The sequence below is a fragment of the Cryptomeria japonica genome, chromosome 7 (assembly GCF_030272615.1).
Source record: "Cryptomeria japonica chromosome 7, Sugi_1.0, whole genome shotgun sequence".
In the NCBI taxonomy this organism is placed as follows: domain Eukaryota; kingdom Viridiplantae; phylum Streptophyta; class Pinopsida; order Cupressales; family Cupressaceae; genus Cryptomeria; species Cryptomeria japonica.
In genome coordinates, this window is record NC_081411.1 from 609,591,201 (window position 1) to 609,611,834 (window position 20,634).

At 37.0% G+C, this 20,634-nt stretch overlaps 1 pseudogene; it reads right to left on the bottom strand.

Annotated features, from left to right (window-relative positions):
* Positions 1–4,008, bottom strand: part of LOC131856867 (ADP,ATP carrier protein 1, chloroplastic-like) — a 42,692-nt pseudogene extending 38,684 nt beyond the window's left edge.
* Between the last annotated feature and the right edge of the window lie 16,626 nt (positions 4,009–20,634).

The window sequence follows — 20,634 nt, forward strand, 5'->3', positions numbered from 1 at the left end:
AAATGCCAAAATCATTTACAAAAATCTTAAAACTTAAAATGGATATTTATACCTTTCGTCCAGTTGCAGGAATGCAAACCCATTGTTTTAGGTAGCATTGCCACGACTTCAATTTGCATGTATGCTGCTTCAAAGCACATTCCCGTTATTTTGTGAAACCTCGAGATTGATAAAATAGACTTTCGTAGTGGCAAAAATCCAAGTGTAATTCCACTTTTTTTCTTGAAAGTGCTCAAAATCTGTCAAAAACAAACTCAAACAATAGAAACGTTAAAATTACCTATGAAGTGGGTGCCACCAGGCGTGCCAAAAAATGCGCAATGAAAAATATGTGTGCGAATAATAAGGACTCAAAAGAAAGCTAATTAATCAAGAAAACACAATACATCATACCTCAAGATTAGAATGGTAAAGCTAAAACAAAGAACAAAATGATAAACAATGCAAACCATAATTCCCACTTTAATTTGATTATTCCATGATTGGATGTGTGCTCATGATGTAGCTTCAGATGCTCGATATTTCTCCATAATGATAGGTGCAAATGATAATGGATTGACAAATGAAAATGATAAAGGATGGGTTGAGTGATAATTCCAATAGAGTAACGGTATCATGTCTGAAAAGTGGATCCGAGAGGATTTGGTCTAAAAATGGAGTGTTTAAATAGATAAGATGAGGAAGGGGATGGGAGGTGAAGAGGAGACACTTTTCCTCCAAAAAAGGTCAAGTGGCTCAACTAGATGGAAAATGAATGACATGTGTCCATGAGGACACATGTTTATTTTGGGAAAAGCCACCCAAAAATAGGAAGAGTGACATGTGTCCCTAAGGACACATGTCCATTTTGGAAAAGGCCACCCAAAATAGGATATTTTCCCCAAAATTAGGAATTTTTGGATGTGAACACATGTGTGGGAGGTTAGAAGGGATATGATAAGGTTAGTTGGAGGGATGACTAGGCTAGGGAATAAGGTTGGAAGGATAGGGTTGGTTAGGATAGGATTGGAAGGAGGTTAGGGAGAGAAGTTAGGAGCCATGTGCTCAAATAGGAATTTGAACCAAATTAATTAATGCATGGTCTTGGAAAGGAGATATTTAATTAATTAAAGTAATTAATCAAAAGGGATGGACAACAAGGATAATTAATTAATTAGGGGAAAACGGGTTGGGGAATTAATTAATTAGAAGAATAGGATTGGGAGATTAATTAATTAGAAGAAAGGGATAGGGAAATTAATTAATTAATTGGAGAAATAGGATTTAAATTTGATTAAATTGATTAGCCAAATTTAGGTGTCTACATTTAACACATAGCAAAGTGACCCATGATTGAAATAATTTTTAGTACATGTTTAAATTGCTTTTGTAAAGATATTGCTTAATTTTAGAAAATGGTTGTTCATTCACTAGACAAATGTATATGAAGTTATTCACAATTAAATTTTCTTTTAATTTTGTTTTCAAAAACATTTGGTTGCCCTCAAATGACTTCTTAGGAAAAACTTCTCACATTGGAACATCAAATTTCACTTTTATATTGAGGAAAATATGGTATTAAACAGTATGGACCCATAGATTTTCTAGTTATTTCTTTATAATTATCCTACATGTGAGGGATGCATGTATGATCAAATTCATGTAAGTCAAGGATTTTGTACTTAATGGGCTAGAGTTTCTAATTAATATATACTTGGTGCCCCTTTAAGTTATGAAATTGTGTAAGGAATGATTATGGAATTCATTTTACATATATCTAGGATGGTAAGATATGAACTATCTTTTATTAGATTCACTATTAACCTCCATGACATCATTGATTTTCTCTTTCGAAAGAAAGCTATAAAGCTTGGAAGAAGATCCAAATAATTTTTAAAATGTGATATTATTTTTATTAGAAGTTTTATACTAGTTGTTGGGCTATCTTACTACTAAAGTAATGTCATTCCCTGTTTCTAAATATACTTCTCCCAATATTTAACTACATGCCATTTAAGATATTAGCCAATATATTTAAAGCCCGGTGGAGGAGATTGTAATTTTATTTATTAGTGAAAGATAAAAAAATATTTGTGGCTTTGAAAATGATATATAACTGAATACAAAGACAAAATAAATTAAAAATGATAAGAATTGGATTTATTCACCTTGTAACCCTACACACCTCAGTAAAATCTATATCAAGAGAAAAAAAAGATGAATTTTGGTGAACAAGTAGCAAAATAATGGTTCTTTGGAGATGAATCTCTTTTCAATTACAGTCCATCCTTCCCCAAACATGCATGTTTTGATATTTGTCTTGTGATCATGAGGGGAATGAATCAATATACCAATTTTTTTCAATCAAGTTTTGTGTACTATTGTTTGATGACTCTAAAAATACTTCTAAACATATAATTTATTCCTACATCTTAGACTAGAAAAATCATGTCTAAGGAATAATATTGCAACCTCATAGTTGCTAGAAAAATTGAGAGCTATCTCTTGGTGGAGTGAAGACGTGGGTTAGTAATGTGTCCATCAGTATAAAAGGATGTGTGTATAGATATGGCTAGATATTGCTAAATGTTGTTACTAGAAGAAATATTGTTGAAGGTTATTATGAGAAGAAATATCGTTGAAGGTTGTTACCAAAATAAATATTGTTGAAGGTAGTTGCAAGAAAAAAAAAATTCTTCAGATGATGAATGTAAAGTAGTATTACCATCAATGGTCCTACAAAAAAATAGTACAAGAAAATATTAGATGTATCAAACTATAGGATTTGATGTGGGTTTGATCTTCAACAAGTGGAGTTACTTGTGAAAGTGGTGCATTCAAGGGGATAATTGAACAATGGTTTGAATTGTAAAAGTGGTACAAATGATAAAATGATCCATAAAATTATTCATACCTTGCATGTATTAAGAATATTTAACTCCATAAATTTTATCAATAAGAGATGATCTAGAATGATATAATTCCTTTTATTCTTTCACATTTGTTGTACATACAAAAATTTAATAAAAATGTGACTAATTCTAATTATAAAATACCTATTTTTTATATTATAATAAAAAACATCTGTTAGAGTTATCATGTATTAGCTAATAATTATTTATTTAATTATTAGTCTATTATACTCTACGCTTAAGCTAAACTTTGGCATTTAATAATATTGTAGGTATTTAATAAGTATTCTAATTATTAAATACACATTATCCCTTTAGGGTTTCTTTAGGGTTGCTAGTATTCTCTTATAAAGATTGTATTATATTTTTTCATTAATTCCCTCTCTGAATGATAATCTTCTTCTTCAGAGCCATTATTTTTTTTTGCCTCCATTCTTCTCTTGTGATAGGTATTTTGCTTGCAGGTGTTCTTGGGATCTCTGAAGTTGTATTTCTCAACTTCTTCATGGTATCAGAGCCTACATCTGCTACTACTTGTTCTTGATTTTTTAGAAGATTTTTTGGAAGATTTTTTGGAGGAGAGTTTCAAGCTTTTTCAAAGTTTTTCTTTATTTGGATCTAGGGTGTTTATTTGTTTATGGGCATTTTGGGCTCAAACGAACCTCACCGTTGAGCTCAAAACACCCAAAAACCCTCATTTTCATATGAAATTTGTCCAATTTAAACAACTTTGGCTCTGGCAAAAAAAAAAAAAGTTTTGCCCTTATTTGGCACGCTTTTCAAGAAAAAATAAAAATAAATTTTAAAAAATTTATTTTGGGTAGTTTAACGGCTTGCCCAAGTTGACACAGTCACCATGCAAATCACCATTGTGAAAAACTTTTTAAAAATTTAAAAAAAAAGAAAGAAAAAGAGGAGCACATTTGGTAGGGGGGTCGGTGGCCTCTACAGGTTTGTATGGCCTGCAACAGGTAGTGGACCTAGCCCCACCTGTGCCCCATGCTCCGGCCACTGCCCAGGCCCCGCTCATCGGTCCTCCACCTCCTGCCTTCGGTTGTTGCTGCCGCCGCCTGCTACTCCACCCAAGCCCAGGCCCCGCTCGTGAGGCCCTTGCCATGTTGCTGCTCTCATTGCTAGACTCTGTCGTTGCTAGCCTTGCACCACTACTGGCCACCACCCATCGTCCAACCGCTTATGACCTCTTTTCTGGCTAACCGGATTTTTCTTGGCGACATGCAGTGCCTAGATTTTTTTTCGGCGCATTTTTTCAGGTGACCTATTTTTTTTCGACAGGCAGAAAGTATTCTGGGAATATTCTGCTAACATTAGCACGAGATCATACTAACGTTAGTGATACAGATAGCTTGCATGGCCTCCTATAACCCTCTTTGTGCCCTAAAAGAGGGGTTTTTTTCTTTTGGCCATATCTTGGGAATATGATATCGTTTTTGGGAAAATGAGATATCGTTGGAAAAATGGTTTTGTCTACTTTCTAGATTTGTGGGTTTCATCACCTAGTTTTTCTGCTAGTACATTCTATAGCCATTTGAAGTCAGAGGTGTTGTTTTCAATCCCAAGCTCATATCTTCTCCCCATTTTCTCTGATTTTTACAATTCTAGTGGCATTGGGATGGTGTTTCAGAGCTCTTCACATCCATCCATGCACTTTTTCTAGATTTTACTCCAGGTACATTTTATTCAACTTTTTATGTTTTCACACTCTGGTAAATTTCTCGGACATTTGAGCTCCTGGAAACTTCTCATTTGGGTGGAATGACTTGTTATTGGTTGTTTTTCATGTGTTTCCAACCTTTTGTCTTCTTTGAGCATTGTATGCATCATTTTGTAAGCATTTCTTTTTTTGCAAACGCACTGAGATAAAGTGCCACTATGCCTTGCATGCTTGGGATCTTGCACATCTTGTGCCTTATTTTACTTGCACTCCATTATAAAGTGCCATGGGGGTGTTTGATGTTTACCTTGTTTGCCATCTACCTTTGTCTTGTGAGTGTTCCTTCCATGACATTAGCCTCATGAAGTGTGTCAAGTGAGTGTTCCTTCCAAGGCATGAGCCTTTATATGTGTTTGTACTTTCTATTGCACTCTAGATGTTCCTAGTTCTTCATCATGTAGTTTTTCTTGGCATTCAGTTTCAGTGAACCTGTCACCTCTCCCTTGTCAACATTATGGGGGGATTTCTCATGTTGGTTGTTGGTTCTAATGCTTCCTTGGTTCGTTGGAGTGAGCTATGTATTCAATATTTGTTCCTATGTACTAGGCAGATGCAGTGGTTGGTTACCTCTGCATTTCGATGAGATGGATCATTTACCATATGAACACTCTTTCATTCCTATTTTTGGACGCATCCTTCCATCTTCGATTGATCAACTCTTCAGACTTTGGTGCTTTTTTTCCATCTATATCTTCGAGTTTAGTTGTTTGCCTTTGTTTGCCATGTGATTCAAGTAGTGTTATTTGAGGGCACTCATGTAGATTATAGTCTTCTCTACGTGATCATCTTCTATTTCAGTGGAGGTTCTTCATATCGACAGTTATTCTTTGATAGTTTTTGTAGGTTCTTCATGCTTTAGTGATTCTTTTGCTCCTCTTTTGTTCCTATCTTTTGGAACATTCTTGTTTGGAGGTTTCTTCACTCCTTCACTTGTATTTCATCTCTTTTTGGAGTAGAGTTTTTTCCCATGAGGTTTCTCTATTTCTCCACTTTATAGAGATCTTTTGTACTTGGGTACCTCATTAGGCTTTGTTGCCGGGACCCAAATTTTCCTTCATCATGTAGTTGCATTTTTTGCTTCATGCATTTAGTTTTTTAGCTACTCCCTAAGTTCATCTTAACAGGGGGTGTTAGAGTTATCATGTATTAGCTAATAATTATTTATTTAATTATTAGTCTATTATACTCTATGCTTAAGCTAAATTTAGGCATTAAATAATATTGTAGGTATTTAATAATTATTCTAATTATTAAATACACATTGTCCCTTTAGGGTTTCTTTAGGGTTACACACCTTTAGGGTTGCTAATATCCTTTTATAAGGATTTTATTGTACTTTTTCATTAATTCCCTCTCTGAATGATAATCTTCTTCTTCAGAGCCATTATTGTTTTTTGCCTCCATTCTTCTCTTGTGATGGGTATTTTGCTTGTAGGTGTTCTTGGGATCTTTGAAGTTGTATTATAATAAAATACATAACATTATTTTCTTTAAAATGAAATCCATCATTCACCCACTATCTAATATAATTAATATCCACAAATACATTTTAGTTGACTACATCATTCTACATCATCTCTTATTGATAAAATTTATGGAATTAAATATTCTTAATATATGAAAGGTATGAATATGTTAGGATAATCAGTGGACAACTGAGAGGGGGGGGCTAAATCAGTTGTCAACAGATTATAAAACTTTAAGCACATAAAAAATTCTACTGGAATGCATAAACCAAATACGGAAATAGCAGATGTAACAGTTAAGCATAAACATAAATCACAGAATAATTAACCAACCATCCATAACACATAACACCAAGATTTGTATGTGGAAAACCCGGTAAAGGGAAAAACCATGGTGGGAAGCCTACCCACAGTCAGATAATACTTCTGTAGCATGTGATTACAAAAAGAGGGGCCTACACATGCATGAAGGTACACTGCCTAGAGCACACTGCTCATCACAAAAGGAGCCTCACTGACTACAAAGAAATCCAGACTACAATCTAGAAAGATGAGTGAACTACAAGAATAGCATCTCCTATGCCTGAGTACAGTTCTGGTTAAGCTCAATACCGAAGGTCTTAAACCTCTTACACAAACCCAATTCGATCACCTATCATTGACCAAAACCTCTACATATGATTACAACTTTATTCGCACACAGATAATCCTATAACCCATGACCACCGATGTACAAAGAGATCTTACATCATACTTATAACAACTTGGGACCTAAACAATTAGGTCGGCCACCTAAAAGATAATACAAGACATCCGTTACATTATCCTGTAAAGCAATGATAAACCAAGTTGGCCTAAAACTGAAACAACATTAACCAAACAATAAATCCAACCGATGACGCATCGGGAGCATCAACCAACACGTTACATAAACTGGTCCATAACGTAGCAGAATAACATTGAATGGGTCTGGTGCTAAATGTAACACCACCGATCAACTGGAACACGAACATGATAACCATCAATATCCTGATAACCTTCTAGAAGCCACACCAACACCAGTACTTATCAGATTTGTCAAAAGATCTTCATCAAAGCACTACCGAAAAACCCTTACCAGTGACCAAAAGGCTTACTAGAACAAATGATAGCATCCAGATCATCAAATCTCGAACCAACTGAATGTGATATGTATCAGGAACACATGAATAACCAATCCAAGATAATTCCACAAATCGGACCAAACCGGAGACCAATCTCCTGATCAACATCAAAATCCAACCACTCTATGGGAAGTCGGTAGACAACAAAACAACTAGTGTTGACATCAATGACAAAACATCAATGCAACACATAATCAATTCTTCCAAATTTCCAACAATCTCCCCCTTTGGCATTGATGACAACAATAGATGTGAAAAACATCCAAGTGCCAAGAAAATGCCAAACAAGTCTCCCCCAATGGAAGACATCCAACAATCTCTCCAAGATGATATGACAATGAAGTTTTGAACCAAAAACCAAACTCCCCTTGTGAATGATATCTCTGTAAAGCTCTTTTTTTTACATATATATCTCCCCCTTTGACATCAATGCCATAAATCTGACATAAACATCAAAGAAAACTCATAAAACCTCTGAACCACATAGGTGAATACTCCCCCTGAGTAGTAGTATCAACAAATCAATCTGAAATGAATGATAGCACTGATAAATAAATACCAGACTGATGCCAATCAACATCACTCAAGTCTCTACCGGAGGGGAAAAACTCCCAATCTATTTCCAAGGTACTCAAATGATTCCTTAGGCATGATAACTCAATGATGAGCGAATAGTACCAAACTAGTACTAAGGGGGGGGGTGGGTGAATCAGTACAGGAAACAATACAGTCCAAAACCGGTTTGATAGCAAACGCTTCAAATGACTACCAGACAGTGATATCGGTTTGAAACAGAGTGCAACCGGTAAAGCTAAGAATGTCTAAGTCAAGCATTAACTGGTTACTCACTTAGCTTTTCACTCAACTCGAGACTACACTACCATTTCACCCTTATGCATAAACAGGTAATCTATCATCAGACCACAATAATAGCTAGTTCAACATGTTTTATTGACAGGCATAAAACACAGAACCATCATATGCTTGACAGATAATAGTAAAGCATCACAAGATAAAATCATCACACATGACACACATATTTTTCATGTGGAAACCCAACTAGGAAAAACCACAGTGGGGATGAATACCCACAAGCTGTTTTTGAACTCTTTAGAAGTCCGCTCTATTAGAAGCCTTGTCCGGTTAGAGACATTACAATAGGTTCTACTAGGAACCGATCCTGTTAGGGATCACCTGGTTAAGGGATGGCTACAATACCCGGTTAAGGGTTAAACCATGTTAAAGGTTACCTTGTTAGAGGATTTCAAGAACTCAATAGCTAAAGGATTCCAAACTTAGTAGCTTTGAATTACCCTATTAAAGGATTTTTAGCAAGCCGGTTAAGGCTACCCTGTTAAGGGATTTTCCAGCTATTGAGGTGGTTAGAGATCAATAGGTATTACAATGATCTAGTAACAACACTCAATGCCAATGCAGATCCGCTTAAGCTCCTCTTCACCTTCTGCACTTACACTCTGCAGGTATCACTTCTCTCCTGTTGGTCTGGCAAGAATCACGTATCCCTTCTCTTGGATACACACACACAACTTTTGCCAACAACCTCAGAAAGAGACACAACATCGACCTTATAGGAAAATAGATAGGTCGGTAGCATAAACCCTAAACCCTAAACCCTAAACCTATTAGGTTAAGGAATTCAAACAATTCAATCCTGACCGTTGAGCACACTGCATTAAATGCAGCAGATCTTGATCCAAACTCAAGACATTCTCCATCGTCCATTTCCACCGATTTTATGGCGGTTGGTAACCCATCACATGTTATCACCGTTTTACAGACTTCACACATTCCTGAGGTAGATAGGAACAATCTCCCTCATGCAAGATCCTTCACACACATAGGCTTACGTGGCAACACGATCTGTTCTTCTTTACAATGCTAACCCATCACACAATATCATCGATTGAGCCACACAGGCTTGAAGCACATCAACCGGAAACCCTAAAGTTGAGACTACCAACTGGTAGTCATACAATACTTCCATATGCCGATTCCCATAACTATATGCTGGTTCATCATGAACAAGCACACCGCTTCACTTTGGCACAAATGTCAGTTCACAGTGTTATACCGGTTCTCACATATGTCGGTTCACACCTCTTCAACATATTGACATCAATGAAAACATACAATGTCATTATGTCCTCATACCGGTTCACATAATGCCAACAATCTCCCCCTTTGGCATTGATGGCAATATACAAAGATATCTCTCCACTTCACATCTTCTCCCCCAATTTCTGCAGATATCTTCTCCACTTCACATCTTCTCCCCCTTTGACAACAGTGCCAAAGTGGAGGCACAAGCTTCCCTGTTCCATTATGTTGCTCCCCCTGAGGAGTAGCATCCTTCAACACATTAATCCAAAATAAATTTGTCTATGCAATACCTGACTGATGTGGAGCATATGTTTTTATTTCACCTTCTGAAGGGGCAGTACCCCTAATTCACCTCTTAAGTATGTAAATGTAGTCTTTGGGAGAGGCTTGGTGAATATGTCTGCTAACTACTCCTTACTGGAAACATGCTCCAGTGCAATCTCTTTGTTCTAAACCTTTTCCCTCAAGAAATGATACTTAAGCTCAAAGTGCTTGGTTCTAGAATGTAAAACCGGATTCTTGGAGATATTAATTGCACTAGTATTGTCACAAAATATACTTATCGGTTCAGATACAAGAACTTTGAAGCCATTCAATACATGCTTCATCCAAATTGTCTGAGTGCAGTTCATGAAAGCTGCAACATACTCCGCTTCCGCTGTAGACTGAGAGATACAACTCTTCTTTTTACTCATCCATGAGACCAGTCTACCACCAAGGAAGAATGCACCACCAGTTGTGCTCTTCCGGTCATCTACATTACCATCCCAATCAGCATCTATGAACACTTTCAGGTTAAATTCATTATTGTATGGATACCATATCCCATAGTCAATAGTTCCTTTCAAATACCTAAGAATCCGCTTGACTGCAAACACGTGGGATTCTCTTGGACTTTTCTAGAATCTTGCAGTAATGCCAACTGCATGTGCAATATCCGGTCTGCTATGCACTACATAATGTAACTTACCAATCATTGATCGGTATTCCTTCTCATCAACCAATGCAGAATCATCCTCTTTGGATAGTTTACAACCGGTCACCATCAGTGTACCAACCGGTTTTCTATCTTCCATGCCAAAGGTCTTCAACACCTATTTGACATACTCAGACTGAGTGATAAAGATTACATCCTTCATCTGCTAGATCTGCAGTCCAATGAAGAACTTAATCTCCCCTATGAGTGACATCTCAAACTCTTTCTTCATCTCATCTACAAATTCATGACTCATCTTGTCATCTCCACCAAAGATAATGTCATCAACAAATACCTCACAGATCAGGATCTGATCTCCTTCAGACTTCAAGTAGATATTGCCATCTTCACTTGTTCTCTCAAATCCAATCTTCACAAGATGGGAATGCAGGTTTTCATACCATGCTCTAGGTGTCTGCTTTAGCCCATATAAGGCTTTATGTAGCCTACATATCATGTCATTGTCTTCAGATAGGGAAAACCCATCTAGTTGCTCTATATACACCTCCTCTTCAAGTACACCATTTAGGAATGCAGATTTTACATCGATTTGATATACTTTGAAGCCTTTAAAAGCTGCATATGCAAGAAGCATACGAACTCCTTCCAATCTGGCTATAGGAGCAAAGGTTTCTCCATAGTCTTCTCCTTCTTCTTGGGCATATCCTTTGCACACCAATCTAGCTTTGTTCCTAATCACTGTGCCATCCTCATTCAGTTTATTTCTGAAGACCCATTTGGTACCAATGACATTTTTGTGCTTCGGTCTGGGTACCAAGGACCATGTACCATTTTTCTCTATCTGGTCAAGTTCCTCTTCTATTGCCTTGATCCAGTCTTCATCCTTATATGCCTCTTTGAATGTTTTAGGCTCGAATTCAAAGATCATACATGAGTTTTCTCTGACTTTTCTTCTTGTAAGGATTCCTGCATCCTTATCTCCTATGATCTGCTTAGGATCATGATTCAACTTGACATACCGAGGAATGGTCTTGATAGATTCCTCTTCCTTTTCTTCTTCATCCTCATCTCCATCAGTATCAGCATCTACATCTGTCGGTGTAGGAACACTGTTGCTGGTACTCGGTTGATTGACAACCGGTTCCTAGAAGGTTGCAACCGGTTCGTTTATTGCTTTCTCACTACCGGTTTCCTCAGTTTTTTTAGAGGTTTCATCAACTCTTACATTGGTGCTTTCCATAATTCTCTGAGTCCTATTGTTGAAGCACTTGAGAGCTTTGCTCTTGGTGGAATATCCTAGGAATATTCCCTCGTCACATTTTGCATCAAATTTTCTCTGGTGTTCACTCTTCTTGATGTAACATTTGCTACCAAAGACTCTAAAGTAGCTAACCACAAGTTTCTTACCAGTCTAATACTCATAAGGAGTTTTATCCTTACCTTTCTTGATGAGTACCTGGTTCATTGTGTAGATTGCAGTGCTCACGGCTTCTCTCCAAAAGGTGTGAGCTACCTTTCCTTGAATCAACACGGTTCTAGCTGCTTCAACCATAGTTTGGTTATTCCTCTCTGCTAGGCCATTCTGCTGTGGAGTCTGGGGGGTAGACAAATGCCTCTTGATGCCATGTTCTTCACAGTACTTGTTGAATTCACCGGAGTTGGTTCCCCTCGATCAGTTCCCAGGCACTTGATCCTTTTACCGCTTTCCTTCTCCACTAATGCTCTGAAAGCTTTAAACTTTACAAAGGCTTCATACTTGTCTTTCAAGAATGTGACCCACATCATTCTTGAGCAGTCATCAGTGAGAATCATGAAGTACCTATCACCTTGCACACTCCTAGTTTTCATAGGACCACACAAATCAGTATGCACAAGATCAAGCAAGTTGTCAGCAATGAAAGATTTACCTTTAAAGGTTGAGGAAGACATTTTCCCCAATTGACACTCTTTGCATAAGGTATTATCTAGTTTTCTTAGCACTGGCAACCCTCTAACTGCCTTGATCTTACTGGCCTTTACAATGATATCAAAGTTTACATGGCAAAGTCTCCTATGCCATATCCAGCTATCATCAAATTTAGCCATAAGACATGTACTTATATTTGCATTCAAATGAAATAGGTTACCTTTGGTCTACATGTCGGTGGCCACCAATTCACCATTCTTTCCTTTGATTCTGCAAACTCCATTCTTGAATTCCAGAGTGAGGCCACTGTCATTCAGCTGGGCAACACTCAGAAGGTTGTGTCTAAGACCATCAACCCAATACACATTGTCAGCACTACTCTTTCCATTCAGAGAGATGGACCCTCTGTCTTTGACCATGCATGGTGCATCATTGCCAAAGTGAACCACACCACCATCATACTCCTCTAAGGATAGAAACTTGCTCCGGTCACTAGTCATATGGTGAGAACAGCCACTGTCAATGATCCACTCATTGGAATTATCAAATAGGGAGACAAGAGCCTTCTTGTCTGACACATCTTCCTTGACAGCAACAAACACAATATCTTCATTTTCTTCATCTCCTAATTCTTCATCTGTGACACCTTCATCAACTGCCACAAAATAGTTTCTTTGGTTTCCTCCTTTGAATTTCTCGAACCTTTCTGGTTTGTCCTTGTTGTCGCCATTAGGACAATTTACAGCAATATGTCCTATCCGGTTGCAAGAAAAGCATTTCAAAGGTAGCTTACCTTTGTATTTTTTGGTTCCTTTAGGAAGTTTCCTGGCAAGGAGAGCTTCAAATGCCATCAAAATCTCCTCATCATCCATTTCTCTGCTCTGTCTTGGTTCACCACTAGTGCTAGCTTCTTTTCCTTTGCTGGATGGTATAGCAGAAGCTTTAAAAGTTGATTCAATCTTTTGAACACTGCCATCAAAACTATTTAGCTCATAGGCTGTCAACTTTGCTATGATGGAGTCTAAGGATACCTTATTCTTGTCTATTGATCTCAGCTCCTGAATAGCAGCAACCCTTATTGCATAGACCGACAATAGGGATCTCAGGACTTTTCTTACCACAGTGGAGTCTTCTATTTTACCACCTACACTCTTGATATCTCCAACAACAGTTTTGATTCTTATTCCATACTATTGAATGGTCTCACCTTCAACCATCCGCATATCTTCAAACTTCCCTCTCAGGCTTTCTTCCTTAGCCTGTTTTACATGCTCATCGCTGCCATAGATATTTTCAAGAGTATCCCATACCTCTTTGGGATTTACCTTGTCCTAAACATCAATAAACTCAATGCCAGATAAACTACTAATTAGGGCTTCCATGACTTGCCCATTTTCCTGTATCTCTCTCTTTTGGTCATTGGTGAGAGTACCAGTAGGGGCAACATAGACATTCTCAACATAGCTCCAGTGTTGAGCACCCATGCTTCTGATGTATATCTTCATCCTGTCTTTCCATATACTTAAATTTTCCCTGTTAAACTTTGGACCTTCCCTCTTCATCATTTGACTGGGATCTTTACCTCAAGCGGTTAAGCTTATAACATAGAGGACTTGGAGGACGCTCTGATACCAATTGATAACTCAATGATGAGCGAATAGTACCAAACCGGTACTAAGAGGGGGGGGTGAATCAGTACAGGCAAAAATACAGTCCAAAATCAGTTTGACAGCAAACACTTCAAATGACTAGCAGACAGTGATACCGATTTGAAACAAAGTGCAACCGATAAAGCTAAGAATGTTTGAGTCAAGCATTAACTAGTCACTCACTTATCTTTTCACTTAACTCGAGACTACACTACCATTTCACCCTTATGCATAAATAGGTAATCTATCATCAAACCACAATAACAGCTAGTTCAACATGTTTTATTGACAGGCATAAAACACATAACCATCATATGCTTGACAGACAATAGCAAAGCATCACAAGATAAAAGCATCACACATGACACACATATTTTTCACGTGGAAACCCAACTAGGAAAAACCATGGTGGGGATGAATACCCACAAGCTATTTTTGAACTCTTTAGAAGTCTGCTCTGTTAGAAGCCTTGTCCGGTTAGAGAGATTACAATAGGTTCTACTAGGAACCGATCCTATTAGGGATCACCCGGTTAAGGGATGGCTACAATACCCGATTAAGGGTTAAACCATGTTAAAGGTTACCTTGTTAGAGGATTTCAAGAACTCAATAGCTAAAGGATTCCAAACTCAGTAGCTATGAATTACCCTGTTAAAGGATTTTCAGCAAGCCGGTTAAGGCTACCCTGTTAAGGGATTTTCCAGCTGTTGAGGTGGTTAGAGATCAACAAGTATTACAATGATCTGGTAACAGCACTCAATGCCAATGCAGATCTGCTTAAGCTCCTCTTCACCTTCTACACTTACAATCTGCAGGTATCACTTCTCTCCTTTTGGTCTGGCAAGAATCACGTATCCCTTCTCTTGGATACACACACACAACTTTTGCCAACAACCTCAGAAAGAGACACAACATCGACCTTATAGGAAAACAGATAGGTCGGTAGCATAAACCCTAAACCCTAAACCCTAAACCTATTAGGTTAAGGAATTCAAACAATTCAATCCTGACCGTTGAGCACACTGCATTAAATGCAGCAGATCTTGATCCAAACTCAAGACATTCTCCATCATCCATTTCCACTGATTTTATGGTGGCTGATAACCCATCACATGTTATCACCGTTTTACAGACTTCGCAAATTCCCAAGGTAGATAGGAACAATCTCCCTCATGCAAGATCCTTCACACACACAGGCTTATGTGGCAACACGATATGTTCTTCTTTACAATGCTAACTCATCACACAATATCATTGGTTGAGCCACACAGGCTTGAAGCACATCAATCGGAAACCCTAAAGTTGAGACTACCAACTAGTAGTCATAAAATACTTCCATATGCCAGTTCCCATAACTATATGACGGTTCATCATGAACAAGCACACCGCTTCACTTTGGCACAAATGTCGGTTCATAGTGTTATACTGGTTCTCACATATGCCAGTTCACACCTCTTCAAAATATTGACATCAATGACAACATACAATGTCATTATGTCCTCATACTGGTTCGCATAATGCCAACAAGGCAAAGGTTTAGTGAAGATATTTGCAATCTACTCTTTAGTGTTCACATAAATTAGTCTGACTTCATTTGCTTCCACCTTCTCCTTCAGAAAATTACACTTGATATAAATATGTTTAGACTTAGAATGAAATATCGGATTCTTTGATATATCAATAGTAGCAAAGTTATCACAGTGAATAACTATCGGTTCATTGCAATCAACCTTTATATCCTTCAACATTTTCTTTATCCATAAAACTTGTGTACAGTTAGTAGCAACAACAACATACTCAGCTTCAATAGTAGATAAAGAAGTACATGATTGTTTCTTGTTGATCCATGAAACAAGTTTCTTTCCAAGAAAGAAAGCTCCACCGGATGTGCTCTTCCAATCATCAACATCTCCAGCCCTGTCAACATTTGTATATGCACATAGGGTAAAATCATCATTTTTAGGATACCACAAACCATACTCAGTTGTTCCTTGCAAATACCTGAAAATCCTTTTTACCGCGCTCTCATGATTCTCTCTAGGATCACTCTGATATTTTGATACAATACAAACATCATTCATTATATTTGGTCTAGTCTAAGTCAGATATAACAAACCTCCAATCATATATTTATACCTTATAGGATTTACCAGAGCTGATACATCTTTCTTTTTCAATTTCTCACTTGTAACCATAGGGGTACCAACGGGTTTAGAATTTTCCATACCAAATTTCTTCAACAACTCTCTAGCATACTTAGTTTGACAAATGAAAATGCCTTTATCATTTTGAGTAACCTGCAAACTGAAGAAAAAATTAATCTCCCCAATAATAGACATCTCAAATTCATTCTTCATATTTCTAGAGAATTCCATGAATAGCTTATCCTCACCTCCAAAAATGATATCATCAACAAATACTTCAATAATCAATATGTCATCATCAATGATCTTATAATATAAGTTACTGTCAGCATTACCTTCAGTGAAACCAAGCTTCAAAAGATATTTGTCCAATCTAGCATACCAATCTCTAAGGGCTTGTTTCAATCCATATAACGCTTTCCTTAACTTGGAAACCATGTTTTTATCATTTGAAAGTGAAAATCCATCAGGTTGCTCAATATAAACTTCCTCTTCAAGATCTCTATTAAAAAATGCACATTTAACATCCATCTGATAAACCTTGTATTTCTTATGGGTAACATAAGCAAGGAATTATCTCATAGCTTCAATCCTAGCTATCAGAGCAAAAGTCTCATCATAATCAATTCCTTCCTTCTAAGAATATTTTTTACATACCAATCTAGCCTTATTTCTCACAACTTGTCCATCCTCATTCAATTTATTCCTAAAAACCCATTTAGTTTCAATAACATTCTTATTTTTAGGTCGGGGAACTAAAGTCCATGTGTTGTTCTTTTCAATCTAATCTAATTCCTCCTCCATAGCTTTCATCCAGCATTCATCTTTACATGCTTCAATAACTGATGTTGATTCAACTTGAGAAATTAAACATACCTCATCAGTTGCCAACCTTCTTCTTGTCATTACTCTATTGTTCTTGTCTCCAATGATCTAATCTTCTGAATGATTTAACCTTACATACTGAGAAGTCTTCTGACTTTCTGTTTCCCTGCTCTAATCTTCAGTTAGTGTTGAATTTTTTGATACTGCCGGAGTAACTAGTTCAACATTTTGTTCTGGTACAGGTGCTACCAGTTTAGCTATGATCATCTCCACTTCCATTTCTCTCTCATAAGTTCTGATTTAACCTTTGTACAGCTCATCCACCTTGACATTAGCACTTTCCACAATTCTTTGCAATCTCTTGTTATAACATCTATATGCTTTGCTTTCATTAGAATAACCAAGAAATATCCCTTCATCACATCTAGGATCAAACTTTCTAATGGAATCATCTCTTTTGATATAACATTTACTACCAAAGATTCTGAAATACTTAACTGAAGGTGCATGACAAAACCATAACTCATAAGGTGTCTTACATGTGTCTCCTTTGATATGAACTCTATTGAATGTGTATATCGTCATGCTCACATCTTCACTCCAATATATATTAGGCAAATTAGCTTCCATCATCATAGTCCTACCCGCATCCAAGATAGTTATGTTCTTTCTTTCCACAACACCATTCTGCTGGGGTGTTTGGGATGCAGACAACTGTCTCCTTATTCCATGCTTCTCACAATAACTATTAAATTCATTGGATGTGAATTCACCACCCTGATCTGACCTTAAGCATTTAATCTTCAATCTTATCTTTGTCTCAACTTTATCTTTAAAGATCTTAAACTTTTCAAAAGCTTCAGATTTCTACCTTAGAAAAGTAACCCACATCATTCTAGAATAGTCATCAATGATTAGCATAAATATCTATCACCCTGAAAACTTTTAACTCTAGCATGATCACATAAATCAGTATGAATAAGATCAAGAACATCATTAGATTTGTCTTATATACTCTTGAAAGAAGTTCTGACCTGCTTTCCCAATTGACATTCTTTACATACCGGATTATAAGGCTTCACAATCTTAGGTATATCTCTAACAACCTTAGTTGAACTGTTCTTTAAAATGCAATCAAAATTCACATGACATGCAACCTCTTATGTCATAGCCAACTCTCATCAATTTGTGCAATCAAACATGTTTTCTCACTGGAGTTCAAATGAAAGATGTTACCTTTAGTCTGTGTACTAGTTGCAATCTCCAAACTAGATCTGTTAATAATTTTGCATTTTCCATCCTTGAACTGTAATTGAAATCCCTTATCCACCAATTGTCCTACACTCAAAATATTATTCCTTAAACCTTCAACATAATAAACATTATCAGTGTTATGCTTACCATCCAATGATATAGTTCATCTTCCTCTGATCATGCATTCTTTTTTCATCTCCAAATCTAACCAGTTCACCATCAAATTCTCGCAAAGATAAAAAATTCCTTTTATCTCTAGTCATATTATGTGAACAACCACTGTCTATCACCCATTCATCCTTGTCTTCAATTTTAGCAGCAAGGGCATTTTCCTTATTTTGAATAACAGGTACCAGAGCATCTTCCTTAATAGCCAAAAATACCCATTCCTTACCACTGCCGGATCCACTAGCCGAATCTCGTGTCAGTTCATCATTAGAATCAGTCAGACCTTCCTCATCCACATAATAACATGATTTTTATTTGTTTCTCTTGTACTTATGCTTGTTTAGATAATCATGGTTAGGCCTAAAAGATCTTCTAGCTCTCTCTTCAAATATTGAATTCCTCTCGGGACATCTAGATGCAAAATGACCTATCTTATTACATGCAAAACATTTAAAAGGTTATTTTTCTTCATACTTACTTCCAGTGGGACCTTTAGGTACTCTTCTAGCAAATAGGGCTTCAAGTTGCTCAAACTCTTCATCTTCTTTCTTCATTTCATCTAGTTCCTTCACATATAAAGCTTTCCAATCACTCTTGCCAGTTGATGATGTAGGTGCATGAAAAGAAGATTCGGTCTTTGCAGCTCCTTGAGGACCAAATTCTTTAAGCTCAAAAGCAGATAATTTTCCAACCGAAGTATCCCTGTTAACAAAAGTGTTAGCCATTGTTCTCAACTCATTAATTGCAGTAGCCTTCATCTTGTAAGCCGGTGGCAAAGCTCTCAAAAATTTAAAATTTATCTCATCTTCACTCAGAGATCCACCACAACACTAAATTCCCATAACAATTTTATTAACTCTTTCCATGAATGCAGTAATCCTTTCATCTTCTTCCATCTTCAGGTTCTCATACCTCACTCGGTAACCATCAATTTTAGCAATTTTAATAGTAGGGTCACCTTCATTCAAAGATTCCAACTTATCCCATATATCCTTCGCATTTGATTGATCAGTTAATCCCATAATTTGTTGATCAGAAAGTGTGCTCAAGAGTGCTTCTCTAGCTCTACAATCATTTTCAATATCCTTATCCAAGCTTTTCGGAGGAGGATTGCTAGATGTTGAATTATGAGGAGTATAGCCTTTCTCCATGATCTCCCAAATCTCTTTCCCAATATATCTCAAATGAATCTCCATCTGAATCTTCCATACTTTGTAATTTTTTGAATCAAGCTTAAGGGTTTCTCTCCAAAAAATAGATGCAGTTGAATTATTAGTTGCCATAGGATCTTCCTCTATCGGTTAAGCTTATGCAAAGAGGACCAAGCTTTGATACCAATTTTTAGTATAATAGATGGACAACTAAGAGGGGAGGGTGTGAATCAGTTGTCAATAGATTATAAAACTTTTAGCTCACAAAACCCTCTATCGGAATGCATAAACCAAATACCGAAATAGTAGATGTAGCAGTTAAGCATTAGCATAAATCACATAACAATTAACCAACCATCCATAACACATTACACCAAGATTTGTACGTGGAAAACCCAATAAAGGGAAAAACCACGGTGGGAAGCCTACCCACAATCAAATAATACTTCTATAGAAAGTATTTGATTACAATAAGAGGGGCCTGCACATGCAGGAAGGCACATTGCCTAGAGCACACTGCTCATCACAAAAGGAGCCTTAATGACAACAAATAAATCCAGACTACAATCTGGAAAGATGAGTGAACTGCAAGAATAGCATCTCATATGCCTGAGTATAGTTCCGGTTAATCTCAAAACTGGAGATCTTAAACCACTTACACAAACCCAATTCGATCACCTATGATCGACCAAAACCTTTGCATATGATTACAACTTTATTCGCACACAAATAATCCTATAACCCATGACCACTGATCTACAAAGAGATCTTACATCATATTTATACCAACCCAAGACCTAAACAATTAGGTTGACCACCTAAAAGATAATACAATAGATCCGTTACATAATCCTGCAAATCGATGATAAACCAAGTCGGCCTAAGACCGAAACAACATTAACCAAACAATAAATCCAATTGGTGACGCATCGGGAGCATCAACCAACACGTTACATAAACCGGTCCATACCCTAGTAGAATAACATTGAATGGGTCTAGTGCTAAATGTAACACCGCCGATCAATTGGAACATGAACATGATAACTATTAGCATCCTGATAACCTTCTAGAAGCTGCACCAACACCACTTATCAGATTCATCAAAAGATCTTCATCTAAGCACTGTCAGTAAAACCCTTACCGGTGACCAAAAGGCTTACTAGAACAAATGATAGCATCCATACCATCAAATATCGAACCAATTGAATGTGATACGCATAAGGAACA